Source organism: Vicia villosa, unplaced genomic scaffold (genome assembly GCF_029867415.1).
Source record: "Vicia villosa cultivar HV-30 ecotype Madison, WI unplaced genomic scaffold, Vvil1.0 ctg.000248F_1_1, whole genome shotgun sequence".
Classification (NCBI taxonomy): Eukaryota; Viridiplantae; Streptophyta; class Magnoliopsida; order Fabales; family Fabaceae; genus Vicia; species Vicia villosa.
Window position 1 is genome coordinate 133,401 of NW_026705102.1, and position 27,423 is coordinate 160,823.

Below are 27,423 nucleotides of genomic sequence, written 5' to 3' on the forward strand. Positions count from 1 at the left end.
AGGTAACTCCTTTTCTTCCCATATTCTTTTTCTAGTCTCTCAAACAGAGGGTCATAGATTATTCTTCTTCCTGAGCAACTGACAATCTATCATTTTCATAATCAAATAAATTGGACCAATACAAATAAAAAACTCAATTAAAGAATATGAAAGTCAATACAGATATCAGAGATGAAATTAAAAATTAATACTAGAAATCAAATACAATGTGAAGAACAAATCACAAGTTACTTTTGGTTTTATGATATCCAATAACAGAAAACTAGAAGAGGTAAAAATTGAAGATAAATAAAAATTCATAGACAACATAGACAAAATCAGAACCTGCATATATCAAAGACATATTGATCGACGAGAGACTAGAGATCAGCGAGAGGAGTGAAGGTGAAGATTGATGATGAGTTCGATTGAGAGATCGAGAGCGGGATTCCCAAATTTGTTCTAAGTTTTCGATGAGAGCAAGAAAGCGTTGACATTTGATGGGAGCGGTTTCAAGAGCGATTTATGTTGTGAGTAGAGAGGGATATGTGGTTTCAGAATCCTCAGAGGGGAGAGAGAACAAGTGTATCTCGACTGAGGGCACAAATTTTTTCTTTTTTGCTATTAAGGAGGGCCTAAGCCTGAAAAGAAAAAAACAAACTACGAAACACCAATCATAGGGATAGTAATCCCGTTAGCATCTAGATCCAAAAATAGTTGAATGAAGTCCAGAGCCTCATCATAGATAAGGAAAAGGCATGTTATTTGTAATTGAATTTTACTAGTATAACTTGATATTAATCACTTATCTAACTAGTAGGATACCCGTGCGTTCGCACGGGTACTAGTGTTGTACTCACACTTTTGTTTTTGAAATGTAAAAAAAATGTAAATAAGAAAAACTAAATTGTTGTACCAAAATAATTTATTAATTTTAAAATAAATAAAAAATTTATCAAAATTGTTTTACATAAATAATAGATATTTCAGTTTTTCATATATTCTCTTTAAAAATATTGTATCTTAAATTAAAAATAATTTTAAAATTAAAATATTAGTAACATAAATAATTTAAAAAAAAAAAATAGTTTAGATTCATACATTATTTTAAATATTTTTATTTTTATTTTCTTTAAATGTACAAAAAGATATAATAACTCGTGGGTTTGTACGATTTTTGATATGGACACTGGTGCGTTCGTATGAGAACAGGTGCTTTACGCACATATGTTTCTAAAATGTAATAAGAATTAAAAAAATAGAAAGACAAGATTACTTAACCGAGAAAGTTTATTATTTTTAAAAGAAAAATGTATTTTTATTTATATTCGGAGCATAAATATAGTTTTTCCATTTATACAAATATTTGGATAAACCATATATTTTCCTGTATGTAAATATTAAATTTTTTTTGACATTATTTATAGAATTATTTATTCAATCATTTAGTTTTATAAATATTAACTAATAATATAGTATTTAAAAAAATTATTTTAATTGTATAAATAAATATTAGAAACATTAATAAATATATTTTGCCCGTGTTTGGATTCATACATAATTTAAAATATATGTATTTTATTTTCTTTAATTGTACAAAAAAATGTAATAACATGTGTATTCACACATATTATGGTATGGATACTTGTGTGCTCGTACGGATACTGATGCGTTACGTGCATATCTTTCTAAAATGTACTAAGAAGGAAAAATAGAATGCAAAATTAATTAACCAAAAAGTTTAATACTTTTAAAATAAAAATATATTTTTATTTATATTTTGAGCATAAATATAATTTTTTCATATATACAAATATCTAGATTAACCGTATTTTATATTGTTAGAACAAGTGAGAATCTATGTTCAGAATCTAGTTTTGATGATAACAAGCATATATTTTGTGACTAAAATTTTTATCACTAATGGTTTCATTTAGTGTGCAGAAATTATGCTTATACAGGTTTCATCAGAATCACAGAAACTGAATCAGACATGAAAGAAGAACCAAACATTCAGAAGATTAACTAAAGCCGAGACATCAGATGTTCTGATCTAGAACACATCAACTGCCAAAGATCAGCAAATCTGAAGTAAAGAAGCAATAATGAGGAACAAGACCATTCAGAAGAACAAGCAACATCAATGCTTACATACAACAAGTCTCAATCAGAAAGTACATCAGAAGCTGTAAGAAAATGAACAAGAAAGATCATTACAAGAAGCTTTGCAAACATCAGAAGATCACGCAAGTATGAAGATCGGAAGTTCTGAAGCTACAAGTTTTGAAGACTACGATACAGTGACATATAACAAACAAACAATCAGCAGAAGTCACGTACAAGCCAATGAAAAATCTACAGCTCAGCATACAGATTAAGTAAAATATAAAGAGCTTAGAATCTAAGGGAGAGCCTTTAGAAACATCATCACGTGCAAAACGGTTACAAAATTTAAAAGGAACAACTCCCAAGGTTGAGAGAAGAAGCAAGCTACATGCAACACATTGAAGAAAGAAAAACCAGAATAGCTCGCCAACTGACATCAGGATAAGGTTCTGTCATGGACACATGCAGCCAATCAGTACGAGGCATTCAAATCCATACTCAACCAGATTACAACGGCTACATTCCAACGGTAACCACTCATCAAGATATAAATAGAATCAATCTTCAAACTTGAAGTGAATGGAGTGACCACAGTATATGGAATCCATCCATCTTACTCATAGTGAAAAATCAATTTATCCAAAATGAAGAGTGAGTGATCATCCATCCTTTTAATGGATCCGAAAGAGAAAATGACAATATCCAATAAGGATCATCCATGGAGATTAGAAGAAAGTGTGTAACCAAAGATATATTCTGCATAAAAGAAGAAGAAAGAATCGGCAGAATGCATCTGTCCAGTTGTAGATGAAGCAGCTGAGCATGTACATCAAACTAAAGAAATGTGAAATCATGCATCAGAAGATACACAGAGGCAACACATACTCAGTATGTGATGAATTAATCTACAATGTTGTTATCCACTAATCATCAGCCTAAAAGAAGAAGATATAAGAAGAAGAAGAAGCTAATTCTGCTGTTAAGTAGCATGCTCCAATAGAGGACGAAAGGCTCTCATACTTGATCAATGCATATACTATTCACGTTGAAAAACAAAAGTAATTGAATGCATTGAGTTGTTTCTCGATAGTGATGAATGTGTACTAATGTTTTTCAATACGCTATCAAGCCGTACCAAGCTTTATGATCGATATTGAAGAAGGAGGAGCTGAAGATCAATATGAAGAAGCACATATAACAGAACTGTTGTTCTGAATCTGCTTAAGTAATAAGAAGCACAAGAAGCAATTCAAATAAGAGCTTTTGCTCCTTATCTGCTTACAGAAGATAAAAGAGATCAAGCAAGAAGCATCCAACATAAGAGCTGAGCCTCTTAATCTGCTTACAAGAAGAAGGATAAGATCTCAATCAGAAGATAAAATAAGAAGACTACAAGTTCTGTTATAACTTGTAATACAATGTAAAACACATAGAGTTGTTACTCGTAGTGTGTTATATCTTAGAAAACTTCTGATAGATTGTTTAGGCTCCAGAAGTGACTTCTAGTCAGTGAGTCGTAAACATTTGTGTTGAGAATAGGAGATCATCTACTTAATTAAGAAGCACACATATAACCTCTAGAAGATTGATGAACTTTATATCTTGCTGAGATCACTGAACGGGTCCTCATCTGCAGTCAGTCACAGTAGGTAGTTGTGTAGAGAGTTAGTCACAACATGTTGTTGTGCAGGGTTAGTCACAGTTGATAAACTGTGCAGGGTGCCTGAGTCAATGGACGTTATATCTCGAGGAGATCACTGAACGGGTCATTGTCCAGATGGTTAGTCACAGCAGGTAGCTGTGTAGGGAGTCAGTCACGACGGAGGATCGTGCAGTTGTAATCATGATTTGGTTATAGTGGATTAAGACCTGTGTTGAGAGGAAAATCACCTGAAGAAGGTGGACTGGAGGTAGCCTTAGTCAGAAGCTGAACCAGGATAAAAATAAACGTGTCTTTTACTTTCTGCTCATGTACTTTTAACTCAGAACCTCCATGCTTTAATCCACAGAACTGTACTGAGTAAGTCAGAAGTTCTGATATCCTTTAGAAGTTAAAATGAACATCTTATTGGTTATGTAGTTCTATATCCTTATGCTTTCGCGACATCAAAACATAATCCAATAGATGTGTTAGTGCTTTTATTGGCTGATTGTCATCTATGTTTGGCTAAAACATAATAGCAGTAAAACATAATACATGAGTAATCTTGCAAATATAAAAAGAACAAAACAGGTACAAGCAAGATGTTATATGGAATGTCATGACATTAACTCATGACATCGCACCTGCAGAACTGGAAGGAAGTTCAGTTTATTACTCAACAGATACAGGATATTCTAAAAAATATTTTGTAATCCTATGTGGCGCAAATTTAAAGGTCAAAAGAATATTTAAGAATCAGATCAGAAGATTGAAGATTCAGGAAGAATCATATCAGAAGATTTAAGATTCAGCAGTTTCTAATTTAGGAGATAAATTAGGAAACTCATGATTAAAAAGACCTTGATTGTAGCAGAAGATTTCTGCAGATTTGTAACAGCAAGGAGTGCTGCGATTTGTAAGCCTAAGTCCAATTGGGAATAGGTTATAAATAGAAATCTTTGTAACCTAGTTTGATATAGAAAACCTTGTTTAGTAAAGATGTAGTCATTAGGGTTTCTTGTCATACCCCAAATTTGTCCTACCCTTAATTTCTAACTGGTTTAGGCTTCGCATCCATGTACATACCTCCCATTAGGTCATTTAACACATCATGCATCATTAATCAATAAATCTGGTATGTGGTCGAGGATCTTGGTAATTAGGGTTCTTTGTGGCTTTAAGGCTGTCATCTCAAGTAACTCTTTCATCGTCAACATGCACCTAAGGCAAATGGATTAGGGTTTCTTATTCATCATGATTGAGCTTGTTGACTTCCATCTACTAAGGCTATTTGGTTTAAGGTTTCATGTCACTTGGAGCTTATGGGGTGGATTGTGAGAGAACAGGTCATGACACAAGGCATAAGAGACAAAAGTTTCTCTATGGTTCAAAACACGTCCTTCACTTCAATACTTGTGGCTTGTAATGCAAGTCACTTGGTCAAAGTTTAGATAAGTCATTGAAATCGATTTGAAGATTAACGGCTTAAAATCATAAAAAGAAAGAATAAAGAGAAAGGTGAATATTCATGCGGTTTCTTGGTACGAGTTGCAAGGTATCAAGGCATTATCATTTCGATGCAAGTGTCAAGAGTTCTCCAAGTTACAAATGCCATCACGTATCCAAAGTTACAAGATGAAAGATGAAGAAGATTTGACACTACAAATTTACCACTTGATTCAAGTTTGGCCAATTGAAGAATTTAAATATGGGAATATCAAGTAAAGTACAATGGAGGGAAAACTCAAGATTTGAATAAAGTTACAAAGAGCCAAATTACATTTCCAAAGTTCAAATACATTACAATTACCAAGAATACATCACAAAAAAAATATATACAGAATTACATAAAAATTCCAACTTTGACTTTTGTCAATAGTTGACTTTTGGGTCAACTGTTGACCGAGTCAGACCTTGACTATGTTGACCAAAGTCAAACTGAGTCTGAACCCTCACACGAATCTTCAAAAGGCTTTAGCTTCTGCTTGATCTTCAAAGTTCCAAAGTACTTCATGGGCAAAACCTCATATTATACCCAGGTGACTACTACAAGCTCAGGTTGAATTCCATGTCATGCTTTCACAACTTGAAGCTCATCACCATAACCAACCGAAACTAACCTGCATCAAAGCAGACCACAACAGAATCATGTTCAAGCAGCAATCAGGAGAAAAAGTCTAAACCTGTACAATTCAAAACAATCACACCATACCCTACAGCCTGCAGGTTCAAAGAAAAAGAAGCTATTCCAAAATAAAACCAAATGCACACATGTTCATATCTATTTCCATGTACAGCCACTGCAAATACATCCATCAACACAAGCTTGGAAAGATACACACATACCAGAATTTCTAAACTCATTCCTACAGTTACTAACAATTTCTAACATTACAAAAACCAGTACAACCATATACCTTTCAATAACCAAACATAACCTGCAACAAAAGAAACCACATCAATTCGATACAACCGGTTCCATAACAGTTCATACACTTACCATACAAGACATTACCGTACTACAAAATAAGCATATCATCAGTCTAGCATACAGTCACGAGTCAAATAAAATGTTCAGCACCAGAGCACAAAGCCATTCGGTCCATTCTAATTCTGAGTGCAGCATGACGATCAAGTTATCGCAGATTGGTGTTTACACATTCACTTTACATGTAAACCAAAACTCAGCATATCATACGTTTCAAACATCCCTGCCCATAACCATATCACAGCCACATAACAAACTAAACCCCACCCAAAATCCCTACTTGACTAACCTTCTAACTACTAATTTCCTAACTGTCCAAACTCTTAAAACTCCTAACACTAACTGTTACAGTTAACTCCACTTGGCCACATTGTTAACTCACTTCAGTTTCAATTTGTTTTTAACTAAATACCCAAACCCCAAACAGTTTGTAACTAGTCCTAACAACCTAGTACAACCTCCTAACCTCCACATAACTAACTTTCAAACCCTATAACAGAATCAGTTGCACCACTCATAACTACCCTAACAGTTACTAACTAACTCCTAACTAACAGCCATAACAGAAAAAACAGTTCTAACAGAATTCACTATCCCTAAACAACTGACCATAACTAACTATGCCAGCTCAGCAAACTTCCAAAACAGAAAAAAACTAACATCCAAACCTCTAACTAATTCAGTTTCCTCCATTCCTAGTCAGCATCTCCCAACCTCACTCCAAACCTATCTAACTGAAACCGAACCTATCTCCAAGCCAAAAACTCTCCCGAACCTACACTCTATATAAACTATCTCCCTCCACAATTCAAACTTCACGCTCATTCTCACCTTCACCATCTTCATAACCTCATCTCCATCACCATCTTCTTCATCTTCTCCCTTCAACTCTCTCTGCAACTTTCACTAAACACGCATCCCTTCAACCATCTTCATCATCCTTCTCTCCACCATAACTCCACGCCACTTCCTCCATCATCACCTTCCACAACCTACACACTCAAGTCACCTTCTGAACACTCACCATTCATTTCTTCTCACACGCATCACCTTCAATCACCCTCACCACACGCTCTATTCACCATTGAAGGAGCTTCAACCTTTGAAGCTCCATTCAATCGAGCTCAGCTTCCATCAATTTACATATCTCGGACTCATCCTCACGCTCTCAATCTCGCAACCATCGACCGAATCTCTCTCAGCCTCAGAAATACCAGAGATACGAAAATCAAAACAAGAAGCAGCAAGAAGAAGAAGAAGAAGAAGAAGAAAGAGAATTGAAGCAAGAGGAATAAAACAATAAAAGAATTCGAATCATTACCTGTTTGAAGTCGCCTCGGATATCTTCTTCTTCGTTTGAACATCAATCTTCATCTTCAGAAAACTCAGAAAACCATACACGAACTTGGCTCTTCTTCTATCACCACCTCCAAATACTTCTTCATCATCATCACTGCTCAGCATCAATATCACATTCGACGCACATCACCTTCATCATCGCGTTCAATCTCGCAACAACAACTCAGAAAAGAATCGCAACAAAGAACTCTCACTTCACCACTCCTTCATACGACTTCCATCTTCAACTTTTCTCCAAATCGTTCATCAACCTTCAACAACTCTCACAGTCGATCTTCTCCAATCTCCTTTGCACCTTCAATCTCACATCGGTCTGAATCATCATCGCGTTGCAACATCAACGCGCGGAAGAAAGAAAAAGCTGTGTTCGGAATCGTGCAAGTTCATGGAGGAGAGAGTTCGAAACGAATTGAGAATCAGAGAGATAGATTGAGAGGGTTCGGATTGAGAGGCTGAACACCGAGACAAATCCGAGAGGGAGAATAAAGCGGAGAGAAGCAGGTGGTGTGGTGGAGTCGTCTGATTCACGGTGGCGTTTGTGCGCCGTTGCCGGCGCCGTTCAGAAGCGAAGAAGAGAAATTGGAGTTTACTCGTGAAGGGAACTCAAAGGTCACAAATGATCTAACCCTAATCCCCTTTCATATTTTGGCTATTTCTTTATTTTATTTTATTTCCTTTTTTTCTTTCTTTATTTGAATTAATTGAATAATAAAATCTGAATAAAAATGGATCAGAAACATAATCTGCAAACAAGCTTTGGGCCTAAGCTTCTCTTCACACCCCCATTCTGGCCCATGCATGTTTTGGTTGCATAAAAACTATAACAAAAATCATTCTGGGCCTGTTACTGATTACACCCTTCCCTGGGCCCACGCATCCTTTCTTTTACAAAAAATATGAAATAAAAACCTCCTTGGTCCAACTCTGGGCCAGGCCTGCGCCCATGCTTTCTACACCACTAAAATCAACATGCACCCCCTCTGAGCCCATTTAGTTCTTTAGATTTTAGGTTTTAATAAAAAGAGATAATATAATCAATAAAACTTGATAGACTTTAGTTCTTTTTTAGAGTTTAATTGTAGTCTCTTTTAGTCATTAATTGATAAATTTTTCGTATTAAAAAACTCATAAAAATAAGTAGATTTTAGGTTAATTTTGACATTAATCTTTTGAACTCATTTCTTTCATAAAAACCATAAAAATAATAGTACTTTTAATTCACTTTTGTATTATATTTTTGACTTGCTACTATATGCGTGTATGCCAATTTTTGTACCATTGTGTTACTCACTATTGACTTCTAATTGCGATCTTTATTTTCATGTTTCTTTTAATCCTAACCTTAGGTAGAAACCATGATAATATTAGGTAGAAATTCCCATTCATATTAGGCTAGTTTACTTAGGCTAGTTTCTTTTTCTTTTACAACATAAAACATCTAAAAATATCAAAATAAAATCCCATAAAAAATACAAAGAAAACACTTAAAAAACACTAATAATCAAAGTGAAAATTCTTAAAAAGGGAATGGAAGCTTGAACGTCCCTTGCTTAAGGGAATGTTCGAGTGCTTGGATCTCCCTTGCTTAAGGGTCCCATTCAGGTGTAAGTTCCCAACTTCTAAAAAACACAAACCAAAGAGTAACTCGAGTTTCCCTTGCTTAAGGGATTTCCTCGAAACACTCAAAGTCTCTCTCCTCTCCTTTCTTAAGGGCATTGTTATCTCCGCTCTATTGCATCCTAGGTCGATCCCTTATGCGAGAGCGCGAGCGTTAACTCCGCCCAACTAAAAAACACCAAAACAAACAGAAAATCTGGAGCCGAACTACGGCGCTCTGATTCCTGAAAAGGATACGTAGGCATCAAGTCGCGGGGCTTGAACGAGCACACTTGTAAATATTTCCTTCTTTTCCCCGTATTTCTTTTGCATTCATTCGCATGTAGACATAGACATAGTACACACCCTTTAGATAGAAACAAACATAGGTGGATACCATCGAGTACGATGGGCGCGAGGGGTGCTTATACCTTCCCCTTGCGTAACCGACTCCCGTACCTTGATTCTCTGGTCGCAAGACCCTGTTCCTTCCTTTGTTAGGTTTCCTAATATTCCTTTCCCTTATGGGATAAATATATTGGTGGCGACTCTGTTCATTTTTCGCGAGCGTGCGACATTTCTATAGGTAGACCACCAAGGTTGTGAGATAGCTGCCATGTCCTTCTCGAAACCTGTAGGTAAGAGAAATGATTGTTCTTACTCAAAACCTGTAGGTAAGAGTTGAGTATTGTATTCTTGATTGAAGCTGTGAAGCAAGATCAAGTTATTGTTCATTGTTAATTGTGTAAATAGTTGTTGCAGGGTTGTAATAGTTAGGTATCACTAGGGAGTGAGCAGAGGTTCTCTTGTCTTGGATGGATGCCTAAGATAAAGGTTGCATTGGGTAGTGACTAGGTAAACCAGAGGTTTTTTATCTGTAAACCTGAAGTTGTTTACATAAAATAGTATTACTAATAGTGAAATCTTCTTCCTGGCTTGGTAGCCCCCAGAGTAGGTAGTTAGACCGAACTGGGTTAACAATTAACTGTGTTATTTATCTTCTGCATTGTTTTGTTTGTTCAGTCTTGGATGTTATCACATCGTTTATAACATCAGGTTCATAACTTATAGCTGTTCCTTTACAGAACCATATAAACTTTACAATCTGTTTATGTTGACTGAACATATGTGATCCCAAGTCTCATTGACTCCTGTTTATGGGTAATTAAAAGTTGGGGGATCTTTCTATTCTGCCTCTGCTACATTAATAAAAAATCAGATGTCTTGACATCGTGAATGACATTTGAGTCTGTCATACCAGAATTTCAATTGGTATCAGAGCAAGCATCCTGTCTGTTTTTTGGATGAGATCCATGAGGGATACATTCTGGCTGTGGTAAAAGTAGAAGACGGTGTGAACAAGGAATTTTCATATTGTATGAGTCCCTTGAAGTGGAGGATGGACCTATGTGTGGAAGATTAGACCAACCTGACCTAGAGCTGTGATGCTGGTACAATGAGTGCTAAATCCAAAGGCTTCATGCGGGAGTGAAGAAATTGAGTTTCAGAGTTAATTCGACCGGTATCTATGGACAGAGAAGAATCACATCAAAACCTTCATGCGGGAGTGAAGATATTGATAAGGTTATCTCTGTGTATATGTGAGTTCATCAGGTCAGGACTTTGGTTAGGCCTAGTCTGTTGCTTGGTGCAGAAGCAAGCATTGTGCAAGGTTGAGCAGCAATCAATCTGTAGTTTTCATGCTTACAACTAATACTTGAAGTAAGCATTGTGTGAATTCTGTTGAAGTATGACTATTCTCCACTGCATAGTCTATGTGCAACCCCATGTGTATAAGAAAGATTCTAGGGTTAAGTATATTCAACATAATGTATGGCAGAAACTTACAGCTTTGATTAAAGTGTCAAAGATACTTGAGTAATCTCTCAAGTCCACTCATAATGACATAGTTTATTAGAGCTAATGAATGTCAACTGATCAATGATATTCATAATCATCTGCAAGTGTGAACCTTGGAAAACTTCAAGGCTGGAGTGTTCCTAGAAGGAGGAATAGATGTCCTACCGGATGTTGGGACATTAGTACAGGTATGCAGCTACCAGATGAAGAACACATGTTCTGGTGCTAAACTAGTGTTGTGTGAGAATATTGGTTTGGAACCTACTCCTGGCCTGGAAGAGGAGACATCTGACTATAAGTTAATCAGGACACGATTAACATGGGCTTCTACTTCGATTCAGTTAGAAGTAAAAGCTCAGTGCCTCAAGAAAACTCATGAAGGTATTCTTTTCTGATCCTTTGTGATTAAATTAAGAAGAGCTTACATTTGGCATTTTCCTCTGATCAATGGAACCAGATATGTGTATTGTCACTCATAACTATAGAGCAGCTGTTGGAGCTGTATACTGTGACTCTACCATAGTGAAATATGGTCAAGAGTTTGTACTGCCCTAGTTGTTATCCAGAAAGGGTAGTGTTGTTTGGAATAAACGAAGTCAAATAAATCTGACAAATTCAGTGTCATGCTATAATCAAGTCTGGTCCAGAAACCTAAGTGTGGGAATCTCCTCTATAGGTACAGACTATGGCATCCATCATCTCAAAATCAGTATAAATGTCTGAAGAAAATCTTATTGAGATGCTGGCTATTGTATTCCTTGATATGTATGGGTATTGCTGATAATTGGATTATTCTATTCTCACCCTGAGTGTTGCCAATTTGACATTAAGAATGTTAACCAAGAACCATGAAGGATGATTTCATTTCTGATGTCACAACATCATCTCAAGATCTTCAGTTTCTTTGTAGTATATTTGCCAAGAGAAGAAAGTACAAATGTGTAGAGGTAATCAGTCAGAATGACCTAGTGTGAGTAGTAAATTCTAACTGAAAAGATGGTAAGTACTTTGACGGGAGACTTAGTACTTATTGGGTTTAGAACCTAGATGGTAGACTGAGAAGAAGTTCTTCTAGCTATGTGTTCTCAATTATCTTCACACATTAAGGAAGAATGGCAAGAGTATCTGGTGTAGCATACTGATTCTGTTAAATATCTTGATGGGAGCTGGATATTTACAATGTCTGTATGAAATGACTCAGACATGTATGCTAAAGATTAATTTATTGTTATAGAATCATAGTTTCTTCTACTTCAAGTTGCAGAGTGTGGCAATCTGAATCCTGTGTAGCAAGTAAATTGAGGTTTCTAAACTTGGAAACTGTGGCAAATTCCGAATGAAGGGAACTTCAAGGACGAACATAAAAAATGTCCTAAATTTGTATATCTCAGGGGGAGTAAAAGAGTATGAAGATCAGCAAAGACAATGTTATTCTGCTTCTATCCTAATGTAAAGTCCTTCAAAGACTAACCTTGAAGCCAGAAGAACAAAGTCACACAAGATGTCAGAACATAACTCAAATCATGTTTATTCTCAAAGACAAGCAAAGAATATTCTTTGCATTATCATTCGAAGACATGGATTGAAGGTGTGTATCACTTGTTCTGACCTAGTGCATGATCCGACCTATGCACAAGTCCACCTGGTGCAGTTCGTCGTCAAATAACATCTCTTGATTGAGACTTTAGTTAAGTCCAGGTATGTTGTTTAAATTTCTCAGGTTTATAGAGTCTTTTCATTTTGTTTGAGTCTTGGTTGAGTCCCTCATGTTCTTCTTTCGAATATGAGAAATGTCTAGAGTTTAGGTTATGATTGTCTAATTGTGACAATCAGAGGGTTTAAGGGTAGTGTTCAGATATTGTTAAGTCTGAGGTCATTCTGCATAGTTGTTTGGTAAAGAATAAGAGTCTTGTTTCATGTCGTGAACACAAATTGTTTCTTGTGTTCCAAGTCCTCTATAGATAAGTGTTATCTCTATGGATAGTTTGAGTTTGTTTGAGTTCAGACGAACTTATGTCTTGAGTGATGTCAACATCATAAAGTGCAGCTATCATGGAAGAAGGACTAGGAATATGCATTAGAAGTTTGAAAAAGAGACATTATTGTCTAAAGTGGCAGTTCAGGCATAATGTGGATTACAATGGGCAGGTTCTAATCTGGATGTAAGTAATTTGTTCTGGAAATACATAATTACTTTCATGATGCAGACTTCACTTAGTGAAAATGACTATGAAGACAAAAGTTCTATGATCTGATCAACACAGCTAAGGATAAAGAAGAATCCTTCCGGTTCAAAGAGCATGTTAATCAATGTGTGAGATTGAAAAACACCATATCAAGAAGGGTTTCGGATTTTCTTAAGCAGACCATGATCTGATCCAAACATGGTAAGGTTATGCTCAACAAAGTTCAAGAAGTGGAAGTTCTGTATGTTGATATTGTGGCAACCTCTCTGTGCGTGCTTCTAGTATCAAAAGGTCATCAGTTGATCATTTCTGGAGGAGATAAGTTAGTAGACAAGGTTCTGTTGAAGAAAGAGATGAACCTTGTGGAAAAACACTGGTGTTAGACGCTGGCCTGAGGATCTAGAGGGGGGGTGAATAGATCTCACAGAGTTTTTCGGAATTATTTCGAACTAAAGCGAAAGCGGTTCTGAATCGACTTGCGTCTATTCCGGACCGTTATTGCAAGGGTCGTATATGTGACAAAACCACAAGATAACTGAGATTAACGATGAAGTGATATGTTATCGAATCAATACGTTTCACAGCTGAAAATCAATTAACTTCTAAATTGACAAACTTTGGTTTGCAATGCAGTAATAATGGAATAAGCAAAAAGACAAACACTTGGTGATAATGTTCAAATTGATGATGATTCAAGATGTGGTGAATTGTGATGTTTATGCAGAACCTTAATTCACAATTTTAACACTTGAATCGTTAATCAATTTTGCAATTATGACCAAATATGAACAGAACGTAAATGAAAAGATAAAAGCGACAAGAACACGATATTTGTTCAAGCAGTTCGTCGATCGTCCTACGACTACGTCTGCCCCCAATTCCAAATTGAAATTGGGAAATCTTCCATTAATGTTTAAAGCAGTTTATACAAAGAAGAAAGCAAAGCGATAAACAATAAACCGAATTTGTCGATCCTTTGAATCTTCTTCCCCTTAATCTTGAGCCAGATCAAGGTGATCCAAGAGCTTCACTTGATCCCTTTTCTGCAGTGTCTTGAATTGCCTTGAACCCTTGTTCTTCAATCTTCACACTCAGATGGATCCTCGATGAAACCTCTTGATAAAAACCCCCAAGAAACACCTATCTTGGAGGACAAAACCCTCGGATTTTATTCACCAAAAACCCCACAAATCTTCACCCACTAGGAATCTTCAATTCCGTTCCATGGACGTTATCGAACTCGATCACTAACCCTCAACGCAAGAATGATAATGTGTAATTATGTTGGAGATGATGAAGAACGAAGATGAGAAGACTTTGTGTATCTTTCAGTCGTTGGTGTTTTTGCAATAATTGAACCTTGGACAATATATATGAGAGCTTATCAGTTGGAGCAGAGAAAACCAGAAATTTTGGCATTTTTGATCAATTAGGTCGACCTCTTGTAGTGCTTAGGTCGACCTAGCAGAGGTGCATTAGTTTTGAATGATATTTGCTCCTAGTTAGGTCGACCTGTTAGGGAAGTAGGTCGACCAGAATTCTCTTCAAGTGCGTTTTGGGACATTTCTTCAATTTAGGTCGACCTAGTTGATGTGTGGGTCGACCTAGCAGAAGTGTATGGAATTTTCTCCATTTTAGGTCGACCTGGGTTGACAGTAGGTCGACCTAACTGCTGCTTTTCTGCATTCTTCTTGTTTTGCTTGTGTTGAGTCGACCTATATGCATAGTAGGTCGACCTGCTCTGTCATAAGTGATCAATGCTTGCTTTTCTTTGAGTTCTTCTGCTTGTGCCTTGTTGCTTGTATGCTTGTTGAGTTTGCCATGAATCAAAAACATCTTTGTGAGTGTGATCTTGTATTCACATACTCCCCGTTTTTTATGATGGCAAACCGGTAGTAGAGGCTTTAGCAATAAGTGGTAAAAGCTCCCCCGTACACTCAGCTGAGCTCCCCCGTACACTCGACATCTATCTCCCCCTTTGACAACATCAAAAGAGATACAACGAAACAGGAGAGGAGAGTAACGAGAGAAACATAGATAAAACTCGAGCATTCATAGTAGTATATAAGAGATAGGTAGTAAAAAAAACAGGTATAAAAGTCCATTCCAACAGACATAATATGCAAAAAGAAACTGTGTACGTAAAGCATGTAGCAAATGATCATAATAATAGAGGATTTGAAATTTTGTAGCAGTAGGTCGACCTTATTTGGTGCTGGGTCGACCTAACAGAAAGGTAGGTCGACGTAACTGGGCATTTTAGTTTGTAGGCTGAAAAATGACTTGTGTAGGTCGACTCAGAGGCAGAGTAGGTCGACCTAAATTCCCAAGATTTGTGAAAATCCGCTTTATGAGATGTGCTAATGTCTAGTTACTTGCTTGTATGTTTAGAATATGATATGCTATGATTAAAGATGAAACACATACATGAGCAAGAGATATATATATGTATGAAGTCACTATAAGCATGTTAATTGATAGCATATTATAGTATCAATGATATTTTTGGAAGTGAACAACAATCATGTTACCGTCTTCTCAATGTGTAGGTGTCACCGTTTATGGAAGCCTTTAGTCACTGTGGAATGATGTCTGGCTTGATGAAGAACTACCTTTACACTAAGAGAAATGTTAGCTTGAGAATAATCAATATATAGATATAAAGTAAAGGAATAACTTTAAGAGAAACAAACGTAATTAGCCCAAATTAGAGATATCTAGTATCCCTAATTCCCTACGAATGTTGAAGTATTGCTCCGTTGCCAGAGGTTTGGTGAATATGTCAGCTAGTTGCTTCTTACTTTCTACATGTTCAAATATAACGTCTCCTTTATCTACATGATCTCTTAGGAAGTGATGCCTAATTTCAATATGTTTGGTTCGTGAGTGTAGGACAGGATTCTTGCTCAAGTTTATGGCACTTGTGTTGTCGCACATGATAGGTATACGATCAAGCTTAATACCAAAGTCCAGAAGTTGTTGCTTGAGCCATAATATCTGCGCACAACAGCTCCCTGCAGCTACATATTCTGCCTCAGCAGTAGATAATGCAACCGATACTTGTTTCTTGCTATGCCAACTTATCAATGAATTTAATAATATATGACATGTTCCACTGGTGCTTTTTCTATCGGATTTGCAGCCAGCAAAATCTGAGTCGGAGAAACCTACCAAGTAGCAGTCATTTCCCTTTGGATACCATAGGCCATAGGTAGTAGTTCCACGTAAATAGCGCAGAATTCTTTTGACAGCCTTTTGGTGAGATTCTTTTGGACAAGATTGATATCTTGCACACATACACACACTAAACATAATGTCTGGTCTTGAGGCGGTAAGATACAATAGTGAACCTATCATACCTCGGTACAATTTTACATTAACCTCTTTACCTTTCTCACCTTTGTCTAGGTTAGTATTTGTTGCCATAGGTGTGTTAATCTCCTTCGCTTCACTCATTCCAAATCTTTTGAGCAGCTCTGTACAGTATTTAGTTTGACTCACAAACGTTCCATGACTGAGTTGCTTTATTTGTAGGCTAAGGAAGAAATTTAGCTCACCCATGAGACTCATCTCAAATTCGCTCTGCATAAGCTTAGAAAAATCTTTGACAAGTTTTGCATTAGTCGACCCAAATATAATATCATCTACATATACTTGAACTAAGAGAACATCTTTATCTTTTCTTTTAATAAAGAGAGTAGTGTCAACTTTACCCCCCAGAGTACCCTTGGCTAAGAAGAAATTTACTCAATCGTTCGTACCAAGCCCGAGGGGCTTGTTTAAGACCGTATAGAGCACGTTTCAGCTTATAAACATGAGTTGGATACATGTAATTCTCAAAGCCGGGTGGCTGAGCAACATAGACCTCTTCATTTATGTAGCCATTTAAAAAGGCACTTTTAACATCCATTTGGAATAGTTTGAAGTCTTTTGAACAAGCATAGGCAAGTAAGAGGCGAATAGCTTCGAGACGTGCTATAGGAGCGTATGTCTCTTCATAATCAATACCTTCCTCTTGATTGTAACCTTGGGCAACTAATCTAGCTTTGTTTCTAGTAATGACGCCGTTTTCATCAAGTTTGTTACGAAAAACCCATCTAGTGCCGATTACTTGATGATCTCCCGGATGAGGGACTAAGTCCCAAACATCATTCCGTTTAAATTGGTTTAATTCTTCTTGCATGGCCATTAGCCAATGCTCATCAAGTAATGCGTCCTTAGCGTTTTTCGGCTCAACTTGTGAAACAAAAGCAAAATGATGACAGAAGTTACTTATCTTTGAGCGTGTTGTAACGCCTTTTGAGATGTCTCCTATTATGTTGTCAATTGGATGGTCTTTCACATTTGTCCAAGCCTTAGGAAGTTCTTCATTATTTGAGATGCTTTCCTTTTCATTTTTATCATGAGACTCATCTTTCTCTTTCTCAGCATCTTTCTTTACAATACTTTCATTCTCGTCTTCCTTATCTTTGACAATGTCTTCAGTGGATGGACCTGCACCATTAAACGAAAGACCTTTCTCGACATATTTTGTATAAGATTCATCAAAAGACACGTGTACTGACTCTTCTACTATAAGTAATCTCTTATTATATACCCGATATTCTTTGCTAGATTGTGAGTAACCAAGGAATATGCCCTCATCAGCTTTAGCATCGAATTTACCAAGATTATCCTTACCATTGTTCAAGACAAAACACTTGCAACCGAATACATGGAGATGAGATACATTTGGTTTTCTACCTTTTAGTAATTCATAGGGAGTTTTGTTCAGTATAGGACGTATTATTATCCTATTCAAAACATAACATGCGGTGCTAATCGCGTCAGCCCAGAAATACTTGGGTAGATTACCCTCATTCAGCATTGTTCTTGCGAGCTCCTCTAGAACCCGATTTTTACTTTCAACCACTCCGTTTTGTTGTGGTGTTTAGATCATTTGCTTCCTTTATTGCCGTAACCTTGGGTTGCCATTCCCTGTTCAAACATCTTAAGATTTTGTTAGTAGCAACTGCATTGGAAACAGGTCTATCAAGAGAATTTAACCGATTTTTCAGGTGAATGAATCTCTTCTGCATGTTTTCGATGGATTCACCATCTTCCATGTGGAACAGTTCGAACTCTTGAGTTAACGTATTGATCCTAGCTAGTTTGACATCATCCGTTCCCTCATGGGCAACTTGCAATGTGTCCCACATAGCTTTAGCGGATCTACAATGGGAAACGCGATAGTATTCATCAACTCCTAGAGCTGAGATTAGAATGTTTCTCGCTTTCCAGTCGTATGCATATCTCTTTTCATCTTCAGCATCCCAAGTATTTTCTGGTTTTGGGACAACTGCACCAGCTGCATTTGTCATGGTGATCTGAAAGGGACCATTAACAATAGCTGTCTAGATGTTCCGATCAATTGCATTGATATGGACACACATACAATCCTTCCAATAGTCGTAGTTTTCACCGTTGAAAACTGGAGCTCTATTATGAGCCCCTTTAGGCCCGGAAGCCATCTTTCCAATAAGTGTTTCACGTAGCACGGAATTAACCAAGCTCTTGATGCCACTTGTTAGACGCTGGCCTGAGGATCTAGAGGGGGGGTGAATAGATCTTACAGAGTTTTTCGGAATTATTTCGAACTAAAGCGAAAGCGGTTCTAGATCGACTTGCGTCTATTCCGGACCGTTATTGCATGGGTCGTATATGTGACAAAACCACAAGATAATTGAGATTAACGATGAAGTGATATGTTATCGAATCAATACGTTTCATAGCTGAAAATCAATTAACTTCTAAATTGACAAACTTTGGTTTGCAATGCAGTAATAATGGAATAAGCAAAAAGACAAACACTTGGTGATAATATTCAAATTGATGATGATTCAAGATGTGGTGAATTGTGATGTTTATGCAGAACCTTCATTCACAATTTTAACACTTGAATCGTTAATCAATTTTGCAATTATGACCAAATATGAACAGAACGTAAATGAAAAGATAAAAGCGACAAGAACACGATATTTGTTCAGGCAGTTCGTCGATCGTCCTCACTACGACTACGTCTGCCCCCAATTCCAAATTGAAATTGGGAAATCTTCCATTAATGTTGAAGGCAGTTTATACAAAGAAGAAAGCAAAGCGATAAACAATAAACTGAATTTGTCGATCCTTTGAATCTTCTTCCCCTTAATCTTGAGCCAGATAAAGGAGATCCAAGAGCTTCACTTGATCCCTTTTCTACAGTGTCTTGAATTGCCTTGAACCCTTGTTCTTCAATCTTCACACTCAGATGGATCCTCGATGAAACCTCTTGATAAAAACCCCCAAGAAACACCTATCTTGGAGGACAAAACCCTCGGATTTTATTCACCAAAAACCCTACAAATCTTCACCCACTAGGAATCTTCAATTCCGTTCCATGGACGTTATCGAACTCGATCACTAACCCTCAACGCAAGAATGATAATGTGTAATTGTGTTGGAGATGATGAAGAACGAAGATGAGAAGACTTTGTGTATCTTTCAGTCGTTGGTGTTTTTGCAATAATTGAACCTTGGACAATATATATGAGAGCTTATCAGTTGGAGCAGAGAAAACCAGAAATTTTGGCATTTTTGATCAATTAGGTCGACCTCTTGTAGTGCTTAGGTCGACCTAGCTGAGGTGCATTAGTTTTGAATGATATTTGCTCCCAGTTAGGTCGACCTGTTAAGGAAGTAGGTCGACCAGAATTCTCTTCAAGTGCGTTTTGGGACATTTCTTCAATTTAGGTCGACCTAGTTGATGTGTGGGTCGACCTAGCAGAAGTGTATGGAATTTTCTCCATTTTAGGTCGACCTGGATTGACAGTAGGTCGACCTAACTGCTGCTTTTCTGCATTCTTCTTGTTTTGCTTGTGTTAAGTCGACCTATATGCATAGTAGGTCGACCTGCTCTGTCATAAGTGATCAATGCTTGCTTTTCTTTGAGTTCTTCTGCTTGTGCCTTGTTTCTTGTATGCTTGTTGAGTTTGCCATGAATCAAAAACATCTTTGTGAGTGTGATCTTGTATTCACAACTGGTAGTACAAATGTCAGGCGCAATGTTATGACATCTTACTTCAGGTGTAAGTATTTAATGTAAAGGAGCAACTTTGCTATAGTGAGTGTGTTCAGCAGGATATTTGAACAGAGGGTGCGGCTCTTGAAGATATGAAGATGCGTCTTATATTTTCCATTCATCATTTTAAGCTTATTCCTTGAAGAAGCTCAGACTATCTCAGATAGGGGGAGTAACTTCTTTTGTCAAGAAAAGTTTCTTAGTCAAAAATACTTTAACATCATGAAGAAAATGTGACATCTTTGTCAGTTATTTTTCAATGGTTTAATCTAACCATGTGCAACTGGAAACCACAATTCCTTCTCTATACTAATGAGGTAGTTGTATGTCTAACAGTCTCAGGTGTTCAGAACAACAGAAATTTATGTCTATGACTACTGAGTAAGTGGGGAGTCTGTTACTTGGTCCGTAGGATGCTTTGTCTTAATCTTTTAAAGAATCTTGAGTTATGTGCTTAAAAGGAAGAAAAGTGACAATGTCTGACAGGATGTCATGACATGTCTAAAGACATTGAATCTTCTAAGTCAAACAAGGAAATCTGTCTTGAAGTTTATCTACACATCAGTGGTCGATGTAAAGTACAATCAATGACTATGCATGCACTGGTATTTCAAGATAACTCCTATCAGAAAAACAGTCAAAAACTGCTTTGGAAAGAGTAATTACTTTTGGAACTGTTTCCTAGTTAATCGTTTGACCGTTGAACAAGACCAAAGACCATCGTTATTTCCTATAATCTCCAATAGCTATATAATGGCATCTCCATGGATTACAGAAATCAAACTCTCTCAAGATGTCGTTCGTGTATGTTCTTATGAGTCGTGTCTGGGTCTGGTACTGTGATGGGTTGTTGTACCAAAACCTCTTCAGAAAAAGAAAAACACGGGATGGGGATGTTGATGGTCTCTACCATGGGTTTTTCTGCAATAACAATAACAATGTTCCACCATATACAACCTTTAGTATAGGAACTATTGTCGTTGTGATTTTTGATCTGAGTTATGAACACAATTGTGATTTGTGTTCTGAGTTACTAGGACTGGTGGCCTGTTTTCACTCAAGTCCTCTCTCAAGGTCTAAGCTAGGATTTGGTTTCTTGTTCAGAACAAAGGAAGGGGTCTCTTATGCCACCATTGGTCGTCCAAGACAAAGGTCTTCTCCCATCATCTTCCTCGTGTTCATCAGTGTTGCATGAAAGTGTTCCACTGCATATTATGACATCGGTTTATTCTTTGTCATATTATGTCTAAAAAGGGGGAGAGAATACCATCTTCTGATTTTGTAGCAGACTGAAGATGTTATGATGTGGTTCAAGTCTTAAAGAACAGAAGGTAAAGCCCAATTTTGAGAATGAAAAATTCTGTTCTTCCTTGTTGTCTTGAAATTTGAAGTATTTGTGTTTTGCTGCATTTTCAATGAATATTTAGTTTTACCCAAAATATGCCAAAGGGGGAGATTAGTAGTGCTTTTATTGGCTGATTGTCATCTATGTTTGGCTAAAAGATAATAGCAGTAAATCATAATACATGTGTAATCTTGCAAATATAAAAAGAACAAAACAGGTACAAGCAAGATGCTATATGGAATGTCATGACATCAACTCATGACATCGCACCTGCAGAACTGGAAGGAAGATTCAGTTTGTTACTGAACAGATATAGGATATTCATAGAATATTTTATAATCCTATGTGGCGCAAATTTAAAGGTCAAAAGAATATTGAAGAATCAGATCAGAAGATTGAAGATTCATCAGTTTCTAATTTAGGAGATAAATTAGGAAACTCATGATTAAAAAGACCTTGATTGTAGCAGAAGATTTCTAGGGATTTTTAACAGCAAGGAGTGCTGCGATTTGTAAGCCCAAGTCCAATTGGGAATAGGTTATAAATAGAAATCTTTGTAACCTATTTTGATATAGAAAACCTTGATTAGTAAAGATGTAGTCATTAGGGTTTCTATAGATAGACCACCCAGGTTGTGGGATGGCTGCCATGTCCTTCTTGAAACCTGTAGGTAAGAGAAGTGATTGTTCTCACTCGAAACCTGTAAATAAGAGTTGAGTATTGTATTCTTGATTGAAGTTGTGAAGCAAGATCAAGTTATTGTTCATTGTTAATTGTGTAAATAGCTGTTGCAGGGTTGTAACAGTTAGGTATCACTAGGGAGTGAGCAGAGGTTCTCTTGTCTTAGATGGATGTCTGAGATAAAGGTTGCATTGGGTAGTGACTAGGTAAACTAGAGGTTATGTATCTGTAAACCTGAGGTTGTTTACATAAAATAGTACTACTGATAGTGAAATCTTCTTCATGGCTTGGTAGCCCCCAGAGTAAGTAGTTAGACCGAACTGGGTTAACAATTAACTGTGTTATTTATCTTCTGCATTGTGTTGTTTGTTCAGTCTTGGATGTTATGACATCGTTTATAACATCAGGTTCAGAAGTGTTAGCTGTTCCTTTACAGAACCATATAAACTTTACAATCTGGTTATGTTGACTGAACATATAGGATCCCAGGTCTCATTAACTGGGTAATTAAAAGTTGGGGGATCTTTCTATTCTGCCTCTGCTACATTAATAACAGATCAGATGTCTTGACATCGTGAATGATATTCGAGTCTGTCATACCAGAATTTCAAGATGATTAAGTGAAAGAAAAGACGTTAAAGAAAAAGAAAGGGAGTTTTAATTGATAAAGAACACAATCCAATCCCCCTCTTTCTTATGTTTTTCTCCACCTTCAATTGGTTACAGAGCATGGCTCTGTATTGATCTCAAGATCAAATACTTAACAGTGTAGAGAGATCTAGAAGGAGAAAAACAACACTGAGTTGAAGATCAACGACATACTCAAACACTCAGTGTAATTAGAAGATGTCAAGGCAAAAATATCAAGACTCTAAACTTCTATCAGAAGGAGTTTTGAAAATCAACAAAGAAATATTCTACAAAGCTCAAGACATCATAATGAAGAATATGTGCTCCATGAGAATATTCAAGGATAAATAAGTGTAGTTGACTCGTGACAAGAGATCATCTCAGACTCATCAGTGCCAATTAGAGGAAGAAGATAAGATTGTAAGAATGAAGACTCTGTAGCAAGGAAAGGCAGAACACCTGCTCAAATGAAGACATTCAAAATCAGGAAGACAAAACAAGCAAAGCTGACTCAAGCCAGAATGATCAATTCCATTCAGTCAAGACCAGGTTAAGAAATGAAGACACTTCAAGTCAAAGATCAGAAGAAGAAAAAGACAAAACCTCTTCATTAGAAGATGCTCAAGTTCAGACAAAGACAAGAAGGAAGGCTTATTATCAAATACGGTCAGATCTTTCTAAAACTATCTCTTTTAAATCTCTGTTAATCTGTGCATCTAGCATGTCCATTTAAAAAGTCTCTTATAGCCACTGACATTAATATCAATGTGCATGTGTTTAGATCAGCATTAACTATAGCATTAAATCTCAGTTACTACTGTTGGTCAAACAACTGTTTCCTTAATAAAATCCAACAAAAATCTGATCTTAACGTGTGTCAGTATCTCTTGTCTACTCCTGCATGCTTCCCAAGTTGCTGAGAAAAGACAAAAGCTCTTAAGCATACAACAGTATCTAGTCATATCATGACGGGCTTCTTTTCACTTTTCTCTATATATATACTAACATTAAATCCAAAACAAAGTCACTCCCCAATTCTTCTGTTAAAGTCATCTTAAGACCAGTTGTCAAGCAGGCACTCAACTTCAAAAAGTGCAACCAAGTGAACAAGATTGAAGAACTTGAGCACTAATTTCTCTTATGAAGAAGTTCACTCAGAATTTCTGATAATCGCACACAGTGTGCACAGGCGCTGAATCTTTTTGAAGATCGCTAAAGTTGACTAATTCTGTAACGTCTGAGTCTAATAATGTACTTTATAAAATTTAATTACATTAAAATTTTACCTTCTGACTAGGATAAGAACATAACTCCTAACCCATTCATAATATCTAAACTTACTCAGGTCACTAATTACTCTCCCTAGGAATAAAACAGAATTAAATGAAAAACAATAATCTCGAAATTAAAAGAATCAAAATCGCTTGAACTTCTCCCCATGCGCCAATATGTAATAATTAATTCTATCCTATAGGTTCATCTCCTCTATCTCTCCTCAAACTATTCCAATTCCTGTACTTTTCTATAAAATCCTTCAGCCTTCAACTCAAAACTCCACTGCTCTTACTCATCTTGAATATCTCTGCTCTTAATCCCACAAAATTCCAACTCCATGGCCGTCAGAAATTTTCTTGGAAACGAAAGTAGGCTTATGATTATTAATGAATTTAAACTGGATGACTCAAGTGATGAGTATGGCTTCCATAGATTTTTTGATTATCACTGTTAGAATGGGTACAAGGAAATCCTTAACAAACCCATCTACCCAAACCTCGTTAAGAACTTCTGGCTACATGCATCCGTCAACAATGATGGACGAAGTGTTGTGTCTCATATATTCAACTTCAAAATTGTGATTACAAAGGAGTCTATTGCTGATACAATTCAGTGACCGTCCAATCGAAATCTTATGACCTTAGAATTCTTTGATCATCTTTCTAGAGAAGAATTCAACAAGACATCCAGGCTTCCAGTCGCCTTCAGACGATTCTACAACAACTCAACAAACCTAAATCCCATATACAGAGCTTGGTTCCTATTTGTCATGTCAAAAATTATGCCTCGAAGGTTCTGCCTAAATACTCTAACCACAAGAGAAAAATACCTAGCCCTATGCTTTCGTCAAGGTCATAAGCTAAATCTACCAGCCATCATCTTCACTCACCTGAAGGAAGCTGTAAAATACTCCAGAAACTCTCAGGATACTTGCTACATTCCCTATGGGCGAGTCATCTTTGAGCTAATTGAGAAAGCAGGAATCCTCTCTATCCTTGCGGAAACAACACTATCTAGGAGTAACATCATGACTAGTTATGAGTGTTATGAGTTTCTGATTGCGGAATTTGCTTGATCACTCAAATTAATGTTTGTTTGTTAAAAATGCATTAAATCTTCTAAACTATTGATATGCATTATTTATTTTGCTCACTGAATTTATTTTACTATTTACCTTATTTATGATAACAGAACAGAATCACCTGTTTATGAGTAATACCTCGACACAAGTAAAACTAAAAATTATCTATGTTATAAATTTGTGGCAAAAGAAGTTTGTGTTCTAAGCATCATTCCTGTCGGAACTTTCAAGCAAACCTGTGCACTGATAAAATGCTATATCCGATAATCTTCTGAAAGCAAATAGGCAAAGATAGAAAATCACTCAAGAAGCCAGTAGCACACTTCCATTCAGATATTTATCTTAGGAGGAGATTGTTAGAACTCAGGAGTGGCTGAATCATAAAAAAATAGGATTACCTAATTCAGGGGGAGCCATAAATCAGAAAGTAATTCATAAGGGTATCTAGCTCAGGGTGAGAGTATACATCTCAGGGGGAGAAAAGGGGGAAAAGGAAAGATTAAATTTTGATTAATAAATCAGTTTTTTGAATGAATAGTGAAAGTATTTCTAAGTCTAATCCTACCCTCTTAAACGCCTTTTGATAATAACAAAAAGGGGGAGAAAGAATAATACATTTTGATGAAAATTAAAGTTGCTTGATTGAACATTTAAATTGAGATGAAACTTGTTTAATTATTATCTTCTCTCATAAAATTGTTCCATCAAAATACATGGTTTTTGTCATCATCAAAAAGGGGGAGATTGTTAGAACAAGATTGAGAATCTATGTTCAGAATCTAGTTTTGATGATAACAAGCATATATTTTGTGAGTAACAATTTTATCACTAATGGTTTCATTTAGTGTGCAGAAATTATGCTTATACAGGTTACATCAGAATCACAGAAACTGAATCAGACATGAAAGAAGAACCAAACATTCAGAAGATTAACTAAAGCCGAGACATCAGATGTTCTGATCCATAACAGATCAACTGCCAAAGATCAACAAATGTGAAGTAAAGAAGCAATAATGAGGAACAAGACCATTCAGAAGAACAAGCAACATCAATGCTTACATACAACAAGTCTCAATCAGAAAGTACATCAGAAGCTGTAAGAAAATGAACAAGAAAGATCATTACAAGAAGCTTTGCAAACATCAAAAGATCATGCAAGTATGAAGATCAGAAGTTCTGAAGCTACAAGTTCTAAAGACTATGATACAGTGACATATAACAAACAAACAATCAGCAGAAGTCACGTACAAGCCAATGAAAAATCTACAGCTCAGCATACAGATTAAGTGAATATAAAGAGCTTAGAATCTAAGGGAGAGCTGCTAGAAACATCATCACATGCAAAACAGTTACAAAATTTAAAAGGAACAACTCCCAAGGTTGAAAGAAGAAGCAAGCTACATGCAACACATTGAAGAAAGAAAAACTAGAATAGCACGCCAACTACCATCAGGATAAGGTTCTGTCATGGACACATGCAGCCAATCAATACGAAGCATTCAAGTCCATACTCAACCAGATTGCAACGACTACATTCCAATGGTAACCACTCATTAAGCTATAAATAGAACCAATCTTCAAACTTGAAGTGAATGGAGTGACCATAGTATATGAAATCCATCCATCTTACTCAGAGTGAAAAATCAATTTATCCAGAATGATGAGTGAGTGATCATCCATCCTTTGTATGGATCCGGAAGAGAAAATGACAATATCCAGTAAGGATCATCCATGGAGATTAGAAGAAAGTGTGTAACCAAAGATATATTCTGCACAAAAGAAGAAGAAAGAATCTGCAGAATGCATCTGTGCAGTTGTAGATGAAGCAGCTGAGCATGTACATCAAACTAAAGAAATGTGAAATCATGCATCAGAAGTTACACAGAGGCAACACATACTCAGTATGTGATGAATTAATCTATAGTGTTGTTATCCACTAATCATCAGCCTAAAAGAAGAAGATATCAGAAGAAGAAGAAGAAGAAGAAGAAGAAGAAGAAGAAGCTAGTTATGCTGTTAAGCAGCATGCTCCAATAGAGATGACGAAAGGCTCTCATACTTGATCAATGCATATATTGTTCACGTTGAAAAACAGAAGT